Genomic DNA, 16,184 nt, shown 5'->3' on the forward strand with positions numbered 1-16,184 from the left:
CTCAGCCTCCATCATGAAATTAATAATAATGTGGCCCCCCAGCACAGTGCAATCAGGAATCGCGTAGCAGTATGTTTGGGCACATTAGTGAAATGATCTGCCACTTGGTCTATACTGCTGCCTGTGTGCTGAAGGTGTTAGCAATAGACATGTACTGGCACATAGTGACGTGCTGCTCTCGCATACTTTTTTAGGGCTGAAGGTGCAATAGACATACTGTCGTGCCAGTACATTGAACTAAAGACGAATGCGAGAGCGGCGCGTCACTACGTGCCGTTATGTGTCTATTGCTAACACCTTCAGCACACAGGCAGCAATATAGACCAAGTGCCAGATTATTTCACTAATCATGTGCCCAAATATTACTGCTATGGCTACACGGTTTCTTGTTTAAATAATTCCAAACAATATCCACTTCCTAAACACCGTGTACGCGTCCTGCTCCAGGAGTGAATGATCCTGATCACAAGCTAGCTACCTCGGAATGGTCAGCCCTCACATCACTAAATCTGGCCCTCGTTGCAAAAAGTTTGGACACCTCTGTTCTAGATGATAATTAGAAATTAAAAAAGTTTCTTTATGCCACCATCTCTGCACATTAACCCCACCATGTGCTTCCTATAGCAGTGATCCCCAACCAGTAGCTTGTGAGAAACATGTTGCTTTCCAACCCCTTGGATGTTGCTGTCAGTGGTGCCAAAGCAAGAGCCTAATTTTGAATTCCAGGCTTCCTGGGGAAATTTTGGTTGTATAAGAACCAGGTGCACTGCCAAACAGAGCCTCAAAGTACCGTATATACTAGAGTATAAGCCGAGTTTTTCAGCACCCAAAATGTGCTGAAAAAGTTTACCTCGGCTTATACTCGAGTCAGTACAAGCAGCAGACAAGTGATCGCTAAAGCAAATGCGCAGAAGTAAGCACGATTATTTACCTGGCCTCATCACGTCCCCCCTCCCTAGTCCCCACGTCACTGGATACTGAAGGAGAGACGGCTGACCGTCCCTGCCTGTGTCCCCTCCCACATTCTTCCCTACGTGCGTGTGCGTGAATGCAGGCTCAGAGGCACGGGCGATCCCATTTATGTGCAGGGGAGGGAGCTTTCCTCCTCTCTCACTAGCTGCCCTGTCAGCAATAAGGGCTGCTGTTGTAAATCAACGTTTTCCATACATTGGTAGTGCTTAAGCTAAATATATGCAGGAAACCAAGAGAACTCTGATGTAAATAAGAGAAGCCCCCCCCTTTTACATAACCATATAGTTTGTTCTCCTGGATGTGATTTCCTTCCTGGATTTTTTGCGGTCCCTGGGAAAACGTAAAAGTAGGTTCCCCTATATGATAATTTTAAAATTCTATCCTGTGCCTGAAATAATCTAGCCAAGGTATTTAAAAACTGTGAGGGGTTTATACAGGTCACCAAACAAGCAGATCGGAGTCTAATTTGCACGCCACGGGCAATCGCATTTATGTGCAGGGGAGGGAGCTTTCCTCTTCTCTCACTAGCTGACCTGTCGGCAATAAGGGCTGCTGCTGTTGTAAATCAAACGTATTCCGGAGCTGGCAGGGCCCTTCCTGCTCTCTCACCGCTCTGCCAGTATCCATGTGGTGAACTCCCTGTCGCATCAGAGAAAGTACAGGGATAGCAACTTGCACTAACAGTGAATGTGAGGTAGCAAATGCTTGAGAGATGAGTGGAGTGCCTGGTCTATGATGTGAACTACAACTCCCACCACTCTGCTCTGCCATCCTGCAGCACTGATCCCTGGCAGCATTATCCCATCTCACATAAGTCATAGTACAGCAGAGCACCTCTGCTGAAATGATTGCCTGCACTTCCCCCCCTTAGCTATCTGTATAACAGAGCATTCTGTCCCAGTTGCTGCACAGATCCCCATTGTAAGCTGTAGTCCTGTCCTGCTCTATGGCAGCTGCGATTCTAGCTATCTGTTATTTAGGAAAATTTGGGAAACTTTCCAGTAGCTGCTGCATTTCTTCCCCTAGGTTATACTCGAGTCAATAAGTTTTCCCAGTTTTTGTAGGTAAATTTAGGTACCTCGGCTTATACTCGGGTCGGCTTATACTCGAGTATATACAGTATGTTGGCAATCCACATAGGGGCTACCAAGTGACCAATCACAGCATGTATTTGGCACCCCAAGAACATTTTTCATGCTAGCGTTGCTCCCCAACTCCTTTAACTTCTCGACGTTGCTCACGGTTTCAAAAGGTTGGGGATCCCTGGTCTACAGAAACATTATTAGACGGGTCTCTGAATGCATGTGAATTAAAGTGGAGTATCCCCCTTGTTCAACACTTGCCATTTGAATATTGTTTTAATCACAACAAATCTATGGTTATAGTTTCTTGAGCTGAACAGGGCAAATAGAGTTTTGACTCCATGCTTGGTCTTTGCAAGGAAGATAATTAGATTACCAGTGTGCAGATAATACCCCTATATAATGAACGGCTGCTACCAAAACAGTCACAACAAAGGGAGAAGGGGGGTTGAATTCTGGTAATCTAATTATCTACATCACAAGGAACACATATATAATGAACAGCTGCTACCAAAACAGTCACAACAAAGGGAGAAGGGGGTTGAATTCTAGTAATCTAATTATCTACATCACAAGGACCAAATAGAGTAGCTTCAACCTCCTGGTTTGTCCCTTTTATCCCAAGAAATAACAAAAAACATAGATGTTTGTGATTAAAATGAAAAATGAAAGGTACAGAGTACATTCAGCACAAGCACTATCCATTGAACACATGTTGACCAATCTGCCCTGCAGTGATGGAATTTCATTCCAAAAGGTCATAAGTAAAAGTTTTTGGATACCTCATATTACATAAATCAGCAGGGCTGGAACTAGGGGTAGGCAGAAGAGGCACCTGCCTAAGGCGAAACAACAGGGGTGGTGCTTTGCAGGTACCTGTAAAAGTCTTTTGCCTTCCTCTAGTTCCTGTTTGCTGCCCTGTGGCACACTCCTCTCTCTCCCCTTCCCATCCGATGCCTCTCACTTCCTGTTGCAACTGTGCATGTGCGCGTGCACACTGTCGCTTTCGTGCGCTTGTATGGGGGAGCAAGCAGGATTGCCTAGGCCCTAGGGTGCCCGGTAAGCTTGGCGCTGCCCTGCAAATCAGTTGTACAGGTATCCAATAAACACATTATGTTGTTATAATTTAACTCATTTGGCATTATCTTGTACAGGTATGGTAATTGATACAGAGGGTGCAGACCCCACAACGGCAGGTGGGGAGTATGGGAACCAAAGGAGGGGGGATGTGGTTAACTTTCGATGTGCTCAGAATCGCTGATGCCCCTCCTCCTTAATGTCCCTAAAGTATGAGGTCAATCCAGAAAGGTGTTTTTCCTTTATTTGGATCTCCATCCTAAGAGGTCTCTATAAAAAAACATATTGCCTAAAATAGCACATATGTAAAACAAAGCATCATCTAAATAAATCATTTTCATAAAAATGTAGTTTTAGATCATTCCAAATAGAAAATTTTCATTTTAAGTACGAAGGGCTGCCCACTTGCTTGTATGATTCTCTGTGCTCACATACAAACCAATGGCACACATAGATGCAAGGTTATATCAGCCAATGAATGAATATAGTTTTGTTACCATTATATCTGCATTATTTCCTGTCAAGTGGTCACGGAAGGAGCGCACAAACCATAACAAAATGGTCAATGTTTACTGGTATATATTTATATGTCAGTATTGTAAGATTCTTTTACAACCACTTACTGTGATATAAAATATTTTTGGTTATGCATTCATTCTTGAGGTATAGTTTTCTACTACTAAAAAACTTTTAAATGTAAAATAAACTCAATATGTTTGTTTTGCCATCAGGATGGATATATGCTACCTTAGTTACCATCAAGTACAAGCTACTGTTTTGTTATTACAGAGAATATTTTTTTAAAAACAGGATTATTTCTTTTAAAAAGGAGCCTTCTTGATAACAGTTCTGTATAAGGGTGGTGGCAGTCGACCAGCGCCAGATCTTCACTACTTGAGGCGATTAATCTCCCAGCGTCGGCAACAATACGAATCGCCGATGGGATGGCATACATATCTCTTCGGATTTCCAAAATTTGCCCGAAGTTTCCTCGTGAGGCAACTTTGGGTGCCTTCACAAATCTGAATCAATTCATATGCCATTCCTCCAACAATTCGTATTTTTGCCAGCGGGGAAGGAATTTGGGGAGATTAATCACCCGAAGTAGTGAAGATTTGTCACTGGGTGACTAATCTCACCCTAAGGGAATCCGTACCTGTACCTGTAATGCAAAGATGCCAACAGTCTGTTCCTTTTGTTTAGGAACCAAGATTGCTAAGAGAATTCAGTTTAGTAATTTACATATTCATGTCTCAGGGTTGGAGCCACGATGCTGTTAAAAAGTTGATTTGGCACTAATATTTGAAAAAGGAAACAAGGGAAACTATGTGATTCTGTTATGGATTATAAACAATAAGCAAATAAAATAACAGATCACATTTTGTTTTAAAAGCAAGGATCTTGTCAGAAAAATCAAAGCAAGCTGTTCATGTGACAACCATTTCATACTGGGCAATCAAAAACTATAAAATAAAATTAGGGCACTTGGGCCCAGGAAATGGGTTTGTACCTGGGCACAGAGAGCAAAGGGGTGTTGTAACTGAGAAATGTTCTGGTAAAACTGACCATATTTACAGATGATGCTACATTTTGCACAGTTGTCTTATCAGAGTTCAACGTTTCCATACTACAGAAACATTTAGACCCCACGCTACAGTGAAGTAAACAAAAAACCTGTCAGATAATGTGGGTAAATGTGAACTTGTACAACTAGGTCATAATAACAAACAAGATAATTAGCTTCAAAGGTATAATTTGACTCAAATCAGTAATGAATGGCTCTAGGAATAATTGTAAATAAAGAACTTAGTTGGTACATTTAATTGGCAAAGGAAGAGTGTCAACATGCATAAAATAAACAGTTTATATGTGGGATGAAAGCATACTGTAATTCTGGGCCCCATCTACTAAATAGGACATTAATCTAATTAAAGATTTGTAAGTAACAAAAGGCTGAACAAATGTAGGGGACATTTTGCCTACAAAAGTGGGGTCTTGTAAACTTTATCTTTATTTGCCACCCTTAAGATGGGAAGGTTTAGCCTCTATGGTTTCAAATATATACAGTATGTAAAAGCAGTATGTTAGTACAGGGTCCTAACATGTTTTGTTATGTTGCATTTAGTTTTTATATATTCACTAGTAATGTATTGAAAAATGTCCAACCAAACTAGAATCCACGATTGGAGATTATTTATTATTAAAAAAAAAAACACCATTTAATCAGATTCTGGACAAACCCGAAAAAAAATTGAGCGAAAATCCAAATCAGACGATTTTTTCAGTTTTTTTCCCAAATTCAGATTTTTGTCCGAAAGTCAGAAATAGTATTTTTGGGCTAATTCCAGTGCAGATCAAAGAAACTTCCAAATAGGATAGGGACCTTGGTAGGTATGAGAATCTGGATTTTCAGATTCAGACTTTTTCCATCCTTGGGGTATAATACATTTTGAAAAATTCTATTTTTTTTTCACTAACAATTTGGATTTTATAGTACAACAACACTCCATTTTTCAAGGTTTTGCAGTTCAGACTTTAATAAATAACCCCCTAAATGCGATTTTTGAGGAATGCCACCATATTTTAGACGGCACTATGGTTTCAATTAACACAAAAATACTTAGTCCATGACGAGCAAGGTTGATTTTGTTTTTCTCTCATTTCAATTTCCACATTACCTCCAGACCAGAGACACCCTCAAATTAAAAAGAAAGCATTCTGAAATCCTCCAATTTTCTACTCCTTTACACTAAGCTTTTATCACCTCCAAGAATAACCAACCAGGTGATCTTTTTCCACTTTAAAGACACAAGAAAACTGATGTTATTTGTTACTGTCGGACAAGTTTTCATATGAAAATGCTATTTGTTCATCTTTTAAACAAACATCTTTCTGGAGACTTGCATGCAGGTGTGTAACTACAGAGGAAGCAGACTCTGTGGCTGCTACAAACATATACAGTTTCAATAAATATTGGTAAAACAGGTAAATCTCTAGACATTTAAAAATAATTTGCTAAGGGGCCCAGTAATATCTAGTTATGCCAGTGCTTGCATTGCATTGCAGCAGACTTGAATTGCATCTCAAATTGAATCTCGTCCATGACTTTTCACTTTTTAAAACTTTTTCTCACGGCACAGAATCTGGGCCATTAGGCCAGATTCAATTCAGTAAGAAAAACATGTATCGTGAAAAGTCATGGATGAGATTCAATTTGAGATGCAATTCAATTCAGAAAAACTCAATGTTTATGACGTCTATGGGAAAAAACAGTAACTGAATGAATAGAAAAAAATGTCTCCTTGAAATGAGTCACTTGACAAAACATGTTTGCAACTGTTTTTAAAAGCTTTCATTATCTTCATCTATTTTTTCATTCACATTTAACAATGAATTAACATTCATCTCCTTAACAAGTCCAGTAATGCTGTCTCATATCCCTGTACTCTTAGAAAGACATGATCTATGTAATTATGAACATGTGCAATATGGCATAGGTTTCAATCATCCCTGAAAAACAACACATTTTTCCTATTCCCCCCAGGGTACAAGCTACCCTAGCAGTGGCGGAAATACTGGGGGAGCAGGGGGTGCGAGCGGGCTAGGGCCCGCACCCCCTCAGGGCCCCCCCGGCAGTCCGTGCGCCACTAACAAATGCGGCCGTACGGAGGAGGCGGGGCCCGTCTGCGTGTCACGCACCAGGGCCCGCCCCCCTCTAGGATCGCTACTGTACCCTAGCCAGGAGCACATATAGCTCCTATCGCCAGACCTAGCACCAGGAGATACGAGTGGATACAATAAACAGAGATAAGAATAAACTTCCCTGTGCTTATTAGTATTACAATAGATGTAGCTCAATTTGGAAAATACAAACAGTTTCATATAGGAAATAAGTTTATTTAGTGCAAAGCCAAGACACTGAAATCTTTATCCAAATTTCTGAGCAATTCTTTGTGGACTTGTATTGCTATTCTATTGACTAAATGTTATTATGCTAAAATTAGTTTTATTGCTTTTTCACATATACAATGATATTACACATTTCATATAGTGATATCAGCCTTAAAGAGATACGCTCGTGATTTCATGGAGTATTTTGTTTTCCAAATTACATTATTTACACTGTAAGTAATTCACTCCACCATATAAAATGTTATTGCTCAACCAACAAGTATATTTTTTCACTTGTGTAAAATTTTGCTGGAGCAGCTCTATTAACTCATGTGTTTTGAAAAAAATATGTTTTCCCGTGACAGAATCCCTTTAATTCTTAAGTCATTCTTAAGCCTTAATGAAAGTGAGTCATAAACACTAATAGGTGATGGTTTGCAGTAGAATTCTCAGTTTTCAAAGTAAAAACTCATCAATTTGGAGAAGGGGTCCAGGTGCACCGCCCTGAACCTTCAGCTGATGGAGTGGATAACTGTATTGAAAAAATGAGCAGGTACTTCCAAAGACCAATCTTCCAGGCAGACCCGTCAGTTAAAAAAAAAAATATTTCAGTGCACTAGGATACAGCCTAGTGCACAAGAAGATTGGTCTTTGGAAGTGCCTGCTCATTTTTTCTATAATTTAATTAAGCTGAGTATCAAAATCCTGGTTTAAATTCATGAAGGGGCCTATTTACTTACATCCAAATTTCTCTTTTTTGCAAAAATCTCTCTCGAAAAATTTGAGATGTATTCTGTAAAGCCCACAAAAAACTTGAATACAAAACTAAGCCAAGTAAAAAGCTTAATCCCATTGGACCATTTGTTTTGGACTTTCCAGATATTTTTAATCTGAGGTTTTAGAGGTATTCCTATTTTAACCACATCATTCAGCATTTTTTCCCATTCTTTCTTTATATTTGGAGCTTCTAACTAAAACCCGTTAAAGTCATATAAAAGTCAATCGATTTTTTTAGTAAATAAGTCAAATCATGTTTGGGAGTTAGGTCAAATATTTATTTTTAAAATTATGAGAAACTATGAGACCATTTTGTGATGGTCTGTGTGCTATGGGGTGCCGTTTGTCCCAAATGCATTCTATATACAAAACTATCCCTAATACACAGAATGAATGTCTCTCATGTTATATAAGTATTTGTGACCAAATTATAGAAAAAATGAGCAGGCACTTCCAAAGACCAATACAAAAGACTTATTTCTATTAAAGAATGAAAACAAATCTGGTTAGTGCACAAAAGGATGTCATTATATCACAAACTCCATTCTGTACAGTTTAACAAGCAATCTGTCTCACAAATGTATAACCTCCATGTAACGGACACACTTATGTGCAAAGTTACTTACAGAATGAATTATGTAAAAACAAAGTTGGACATAATATATAATAGTGTAACCAACTAGTGCTTGTCAAGCTAGATTTGAATGACAAAATAGATATTTGTGACAGAAAGCAAGATTTTATAGCACAGGATTCATTCTTTCCACAAAATGACAGTTTTGTTTCACAAAACAGATAAAATAACCATTCTGTGAAGCAACACTGTCAGTCACATTCCTGAACCAATAAGAACAAAGCTTATTGCCATATACAAACAAGATGAGAAGTGGCCAGCTCTGCTCCACATGGCTAAGGCAAAGTATCTGACCTGCTATAGAGGGCGCCCTCTAATGTCCCCTGTGCTGCATAGTAATAAACATGAACAAACCTTTCCTAAAAGAGCTGGTGTTAAACATTACAGGTTCATAAATGGAAGTTTTTACAAATGGCTGAGAAATATAATGCTGCACTTATAATGATTGTAGAGAAAGAAAAGTATGCAAAACATAAATATGATCATTTTAGGTGATATGGCTATTCTTATTGTAGTAACCTGCTTGTGTGGCCATTTTGGTTAAGGGCATTCCTGCTGTTTTGCCATTATCTTATGACTCACTCCTGTTCCTCTTCCTGTCTAAGCTGAGAGCAATAATGGGACAGGCCACACCCACCTGCCATCTTCTATTAAATGTACCAGAAGTTACTGTGCTTGTCTGGCTGCTTTGCCTGACTCTCAGAGACAGTTATAAGTTTTGTATATGATAGTTAGACTCCAATGTCTCCTCCTAGCTGTAATCTTGCACCAATTAGCTTGTAGTAGTCTCTTAATAATGTGCTTAGCTTAGGGTTGCCACCTTTTCTGGAAAAAAATACCGGCCTTCCTATATATTTATCATTTTCCCTATTAATAACATTGGGATCAACAATCATTTTTTTTTTCATGCAACTTATAATCAGTCAGTGCGAGGGTTGCCACCTGGCCGGTAAAAATGATGGTTGATCCCAATGTTATTAATAGGGAAAAAAAGATAAATATTTAGGAAAGCTGGTATTTTTTTCCAGATAAGGTGGCAACCCTAGTCAGTGCTAGGGTTGCCACCGTTAATGAAAAAAATAACTGGACGGTGGGTACAAAAAGGAGGTGGGGCCATGACACAAAAAGGGGCGGGGCTACGCAGCGCCACACAAAAAGGGGCGGAGCAACATCACGGCGATGCGAAGAAGACTACAAAAAAGGTAAGTTCTGTAAATTCTGGGGGCAGGCCGAGGGCTTTTTTTAAAGGATATTACAAATTACCGGCAACTGATACTTTGCCTTAGCCATGTGGAGCAGAGCTGGCCACTTCTCATCTTGTTTGTATATGGCAATAAGCTTTGTTCCTATTGGTTCAGGAATGTGACTGACAGTGTTGCTTCACAGAATGGTTATTTTATCTGTTTTGTGAAACAAAACTGTCATTTTGTGGAAAGAATGAATCCTGTACTATAAAATCTTGCTTTCTGTCACAAATATCTATTTTGTCAGTCAAATCTAGCTTGACAAGCACTAGTTAGTTACACTATTATATATTATGTCCAACTTTGTTTTTACATAATTCATTCTGTAAGTAACTTTGCACATAAGTGCGTCCGTTACATGGAGGTTATACATTTGTGCGACAGATTGCTTGTTAAACTGTACAGAATGGAGTTTGTGATATAATGACATCATTTTGTGCACTAACCAGATTTTGTTTTCATTCTTTAATAGAAATAAGTCTTTTGTATATTTTTTTATCTGTGTATGGTCACAAATACTTGTATAACATGAGAGACATTCATTCTGTGTATTAGGGATAGTTTTGTATACAGAATGTATTTGGGACAAACGGCACCCCATAGTGTGCTGTCTCAGAGATCACCTGGCCAGAAATACTACAACTCTAACTGTTGTAACAGGAAGAAGTGTTGAAGTAAAAGACACAACTCTGTCTGTTAATTGGCTCATGTGACCTAAGAAGTATAGTTTGTGTGCACAGTGAATCAAACGATCCCAGGGGGCAGTCCTTATTTTTTAAAATGGCAATTTTCTATTTATGATTACCCAATGGCACATACTACTAGAAAAGTATATTATTGTGAAAATGGTTTGTTTACATGAAGCAGGGTTTTACATATGAGCTGTGTTATGCAATATCTTTTTTATACAGACCTACATTTTTTGGGGGGGGTATAGTTTTCCTTTAATACAAGCCTTCCTATTTTTCACCTTTGTCAGCAAGTTGGACAAGTTATTCTTATCTAGTGCTCACTTTTTAGACCATGCTGCCATGCAAAAGGTGGACAAGTCTCTCAGGCAGTCTCTTTTATTTTAGATCTTTTCAGCTTCTCATGTATATATAGTTTCTCCGTCAAGACATGGGGACATCATTTTCCTTTATAATATGTGTTTTGCCCCTCTAAGTAAGCAGTGCTTCCTCAGTACTATTATTCTGGAGTCCGATTACTCAACTCTATTTCATTCTGCTTATATGAGTATATCTTCCCACTGGTCAGTTCCCTGATCTTTTTTATTTCACTTAATTTATCATTATGTGTAAAAAGTGGAGTTAAACATTACTGGTGATGTTGCTCATAGCAACCAATCAGCAATAAAGCTCCCTATACAAGGACTGATATAAACTGCTGACAGATTAAGTTGACAGCTTATTGGAAAGGCCGTCTGGTGGGCTTTCCCCGATCAATATCTGGCCAGATGTCGATCAGGCAGGTTTAAAAATCCCGGTGAATTGAGGACCACATCGTATAATTGATGCGGTCCTTCAGATTTCAACATTTAGAAAACAAAAGCAAAGTTCTAATTGGTTGCTATGAGCAACAGGGCCGCCATTAGAAATCAAGGGGCCCCGTTCAACAAAATTTTTGGGGCCCCCTGGGCCCCGCCCACACTGACGACCAAGCTCCACCCCATATGCCGCCCACTCCACATCGCAGTTAAAAGACCACACAGACATCAGCGCTAAAAAAGTAACCCCCCCACACAAGTAATAAAAAGCTATTGATGGCCAGGGCCCCCTTATAAGTTAAAAAAAACTTGGGGCCCCAACAAAAAAAAATGTAAAAAAAAAACTGAAAAAAAAAATAAAACATTGGTGGCAGGGGCCCCCTTATAAGTTGAAAAAAACTTGGGGCCCCAACAAAAAAAAATGTAAAAAAAAAACTGAAAAAAAAAATAAAACATTGGTGGCAGGGGCCCCCTTATAAGTTGAAAAAAACTTGGGGCCCCAACAAAAAAAATGTAAAAAAAACTAAAAAAATAAAACATTGGCGGCAGGGGCCCCCTTATAAGTTAAAAACAATAAAAATTAATAAAATAAAAATTAAAAATTAAAAAAAAAAACATTGGTGGCAAGGGGCCCGTTACAAGATAAAAAAAAATTGGGGCCCCAAAAAAAATGTTTTACAAAAAGATTGGTGGCAGGGGCCTATAGAATATTAAAATAATACATTGGTGGCCAGGGGATTAAAAAAAAAAAAAAATACACAAACTGGTGTTCAGTAGAATTGAACTCATGGCTTCAGTACTTCAACTTCGCCTCCTTTTGTGACTTCGGGTCTTTGTGCCGCTTCAGGACTTCGGCTTCGGCTGTTTTCGTGACTTCGGGTCTTTTCAGCGCTTCGGGACTTCGCCTTTTTTCGTGACTTCGGGTCTTTTCGGCACATCGGCTTCGGCTTTTCGGCACTTCCGCATTCGGCAACGCAGAGGGAGGACGTACGGCTTGGGCTCTCGTAAGGGGGGCCCGGATCTTCAAAAAAATGCAGCGCTGCCGGGCCCCCCTTCATGCCCGGGCCCGGTACGCTTGTCCCCCCCTGATGGCGGCCCTGATGACCAGAAATGTTTTAATCCACTTTTTACACAGCATGATAAATAGACTCCTTAATATTTAATTAAAATTTAAAGGAACAGTTTCATCAAAATATTTATTCAACACCATTTCTATTTTACTTTTTGGGGGTAAATTTTACTTTAATCATTTGTAATTATTCTCCATTTTACACATTATATATCTTTAGATAAGACTCCTTTTATCAAATCTCTAGAAATGTAATTATGAAAAAGTCATCATTCATCCCAACTGGATAGATAGCTTTCAAGTTATACATCCATTGTGCTCCCTTTTGAAGCAAGACTTTATTAATGTTCCCTACTCTAATACCCAGGTAAACCAATTCCCAATAGCACAGAGTGATTTGTGTAGGCCCTCGTGATATGTATGGTAATGCTTTGCAATATATTTCTTACACATATTTATTATAAATGGGTCCTATAAATCTCATGAATTTTCATCACAATTTTCTATAGGTCCTACTTACATATTGTTACCCACAACCAGGCTCCATCTCAATGTTTTATACGTTTTCAGGCCAAGCTGGCTGGACACCCTAGGCAACAGAGCCAACTTCCTTGCCCCCCTCAACCCCATGTGGACATGCATATGTGTGAGCAGTGATGCCACTGGGGTTGGGTGCAAGCACTGGCAACTGCTTTGAGTGGAGGGACAAAGATCCTGACTAGGGGTAGGCAGATAGAGGAAGTATGTGTTCAGCACCCCTACAGCATTGTGTCCTAGGCATGTGCCTCTTCTGCTTACCCCTAGTTCTGGTCCTGCCTTGTCCATATAAGTATGTCCACTGAAATATATTCCAGTTGACCAACTACATCAAAGTCATACCTGGTCTAGCCAGTCCTACACACACTTTTATCTGATTCTTAAGAATTTTTATATTTCAATTTACAATTTTAGGGACTATACTGGCAACTTCCTTTTTAAATATTAAAAATGACAGCCATTTTGTAGTTTTAAGCTTGGAAAAGCCAATATTGTCTCCATTTATGAAAATGTTCCTGGCATTTTCCTGACAGTAGGGAAAGTGTTTAATAAAATCGCTCATTTATCCAGATACCTGTGTCAACATGCCAGCCTTTTTTTTCTCTCTGTCAGAACCTAATTGACCCCAGCTCTACAATTTAAACATTATTTAATGGTGTGCACTACTATCCCTTTTCTTAGTTTACACAGTAGCAGTGCCCAGTTGCTTCTTCTAGTTCCTATTATGTCTAATGGATCTAATAAATAAAGCCAACCATTTAGGAGTTTTAACCATGGAAAATAAATGTGGTCCCTATAAAAATGCACATTAAAATAAAGGCATGGGATCCATTATCTGGTATATACTTATTCAGAGAATACAGGAAGGCCATCTCCAATAGTCCATTTTAAATATATTATTCTTATTCCTTTTTAATGATTTTTTACTAGGTATAAAGTGTGATAATCCAAATTACAGAAAGGACCCATATTCTTACTGAATCCAGTGAATGGGGGTATAAGACTGGCCAGACGAGAGAAGGTATTGTTGGTAGGTGTGTGTATATATTGAAATATCTAGACAAAAATACAGTACAACAAAATTTGGTCTTGTTTTGCATTAAATTTGTTTAATATATTTAAATTGTATTTCTTTCTCAACTTGCAGCTGTTAAACTGAAGCATCCTACTATGTTTACTGTCTTCCTCTAACCCCTAAACTGCAATATATATATAAAATCAGTAAATTTTACAATATAATAATATTGTAACCAATACAGCTGCTACTACTGAAACTTCAATCCTGGAAAGCATTATCCACTCAAGATTTTATTCTTTATGACTATATCACTAGCAGAATACAGAAGAGCTGTGATTTACTTATTAAGAAAGCATCAATCAGATATATTGATTTATATTCTCATTAAGAGGATTGAATGGAAAACTTGAAAGCAAAAAAGGCAATTTTTGTCTGTGTACTCAGGTCTGGGTTTGAAAGACACTGATGTTCCATCTCTTCAATGCAGATATAATTTTATTGCACCAAACCCATGCTCAATGGAAGATAAAAGCAATTGAAGCCTTTGATTCAGGGAACTACTTTCCCCTTGACCACTCTGTTTTGTAGAATTTGAATTAATGCAGTGGGAAAGATAAGGAAAGGGTCATAAAATGCATTTTGTATAATTCTCTCAATTTGTTCTTATTGAATTATTTTATTGAATGTTATTTATTCTTTGATTTATAAAGAAAAAATAATAATACAACTGTCACGAATCGGAACCCAGAATCTAGAACCAATGCTAAGCTCCCTGGTCTCAGCTCTTGCTTCCGCCTTTAACAGCCACCTTTCACCTTGGGAGGAGCCCTCGGCTAATCGGATGCCGCCAGGTCTTATTAAGAGAGGAGCCAAGCGAAGGTTCTAGCCGAGCAGAGGGGCACTATCGTTAAGTTCTTTGGGAAAAAGGTCACAGTACAAGGATTGAGACGAAAACGTAGTCAGGCAGGCCGGGTCAGTGCAGGCAGAATTCAAGCGGATGTGTATAGAAAACGGATCCGCACACACACTGGTTAATGCAGTCGGGGAATATCCTCTTTTATTTAGCCACCAAACATGAATGTTTAGTGGCTAAATAAAAGGGGATATTCCCCGACTGCATTAACCAGTGTGTGTGCGGATCCGTTTTCTATACACATACGTTGCCAAGGGACCCTGCCGGGTCAACGGAAGAAACGCACCACCAGTTGCAGGATTGGTGAACTACAGGTGTGCGGTAGGAGAAATGACATTAGAATTCAAGCGGAGTCATACAGGCAAAGGTCAAAACCAGGAGATCAATCAGAAGAGTCAAACAGGCACGGGTCGGATAACAAAAGTCAGAATAGTCGGTTACCAGGCAGGGGTCAGGATCACAGAAGTCAGAATAGTCAAACAGGAATCAGATAACTGGAATTTACAGAAATAGCACCCAGGAACTAACTAGGACAAACCAATAACAGGAAATGATCTCAGTTCCGAAGTCCCTTTAAATAGTGTTTGAATTTCGCTGACATCATCACGCCAGCGTCAATGCGCCTATAAGGAAAGGAGATGCGCACCGTGCGCGCCCTAAGGAACCGGCACTAGAGCAGAAGAAGAGCAGTGTGGCAGGCGTCCCCGCCAAAGGTGCGTCAGGCTTCCCACTTCTAACCCCCACCATAAAGAAATTAAAGCTTCATTGAATAAACACTTGAATATTCTTGTGATTTAACTTTTTATTGATCTTCATTTCCAAGGAAAGATAACAGGTACAACAATGATGTAATAAATTATTCAGTTGACTGTATCAGATGCTTCACAACAGACTATAACTCTTCATTTAGCTCAATCAATACTTATGCATCATATCCTGAAAATGTATATTGCAATAACGAAACATTGAATCCTCACGGAAGTGAAAGAAGTTTTTGTATTTTTGTTTAAGAAACAAGAGAAATAGAAAAGTAGACAGGTCTGACTGGGTCTGGGGATTTAGTAAATTCAGATTATTGCACGGTACCTCTAAGTTGTAAAGTCTCCAGATGAGATGAGCCCACGGATACCATTCCAGCTCCCCTTCATAACTTCTATCCTGAAGTCTGTTTCTTATGGATTCCATCGCTCTAATCCAATTTACCTTTGTATCAGCATTTGTAAGCCCGGAATGGTAGGTCTTTTCCAGTTTGCTTCCAATAAAGATCTTGCTGCTGTTAGGATATGGGTAGTTAACTTACTCGTTTGTTTCAAGTGTATGGCTCTAATCTTCATCCCTAAGAGAAAAGTGTGTGGAGAAGCTTGTATAGCGCAATGTAGAACTTCAGAGCGCAAAGATGCTACCATTCTCCAAAATTCCTGAGCTACTGTACAGGTCCACCAGGTGTGCAGGAAGGAACCCCTCTCTCCACATCCTCTAAAGCA

Source organism: Xenopus laevis, chromosome 5S, assembly GCF_017654675.1.
Source record: "Xenopus laevis strain J_2021 chromosome 5S, Xenopus_laevis_v10.1, whole genome shotgun sequence".
Lineage (NCBI taxonomy): Eukaryota > Metazoa > Chordata > Amphibia > Anura > Pipidae > Xenopus > Xenopus laevis.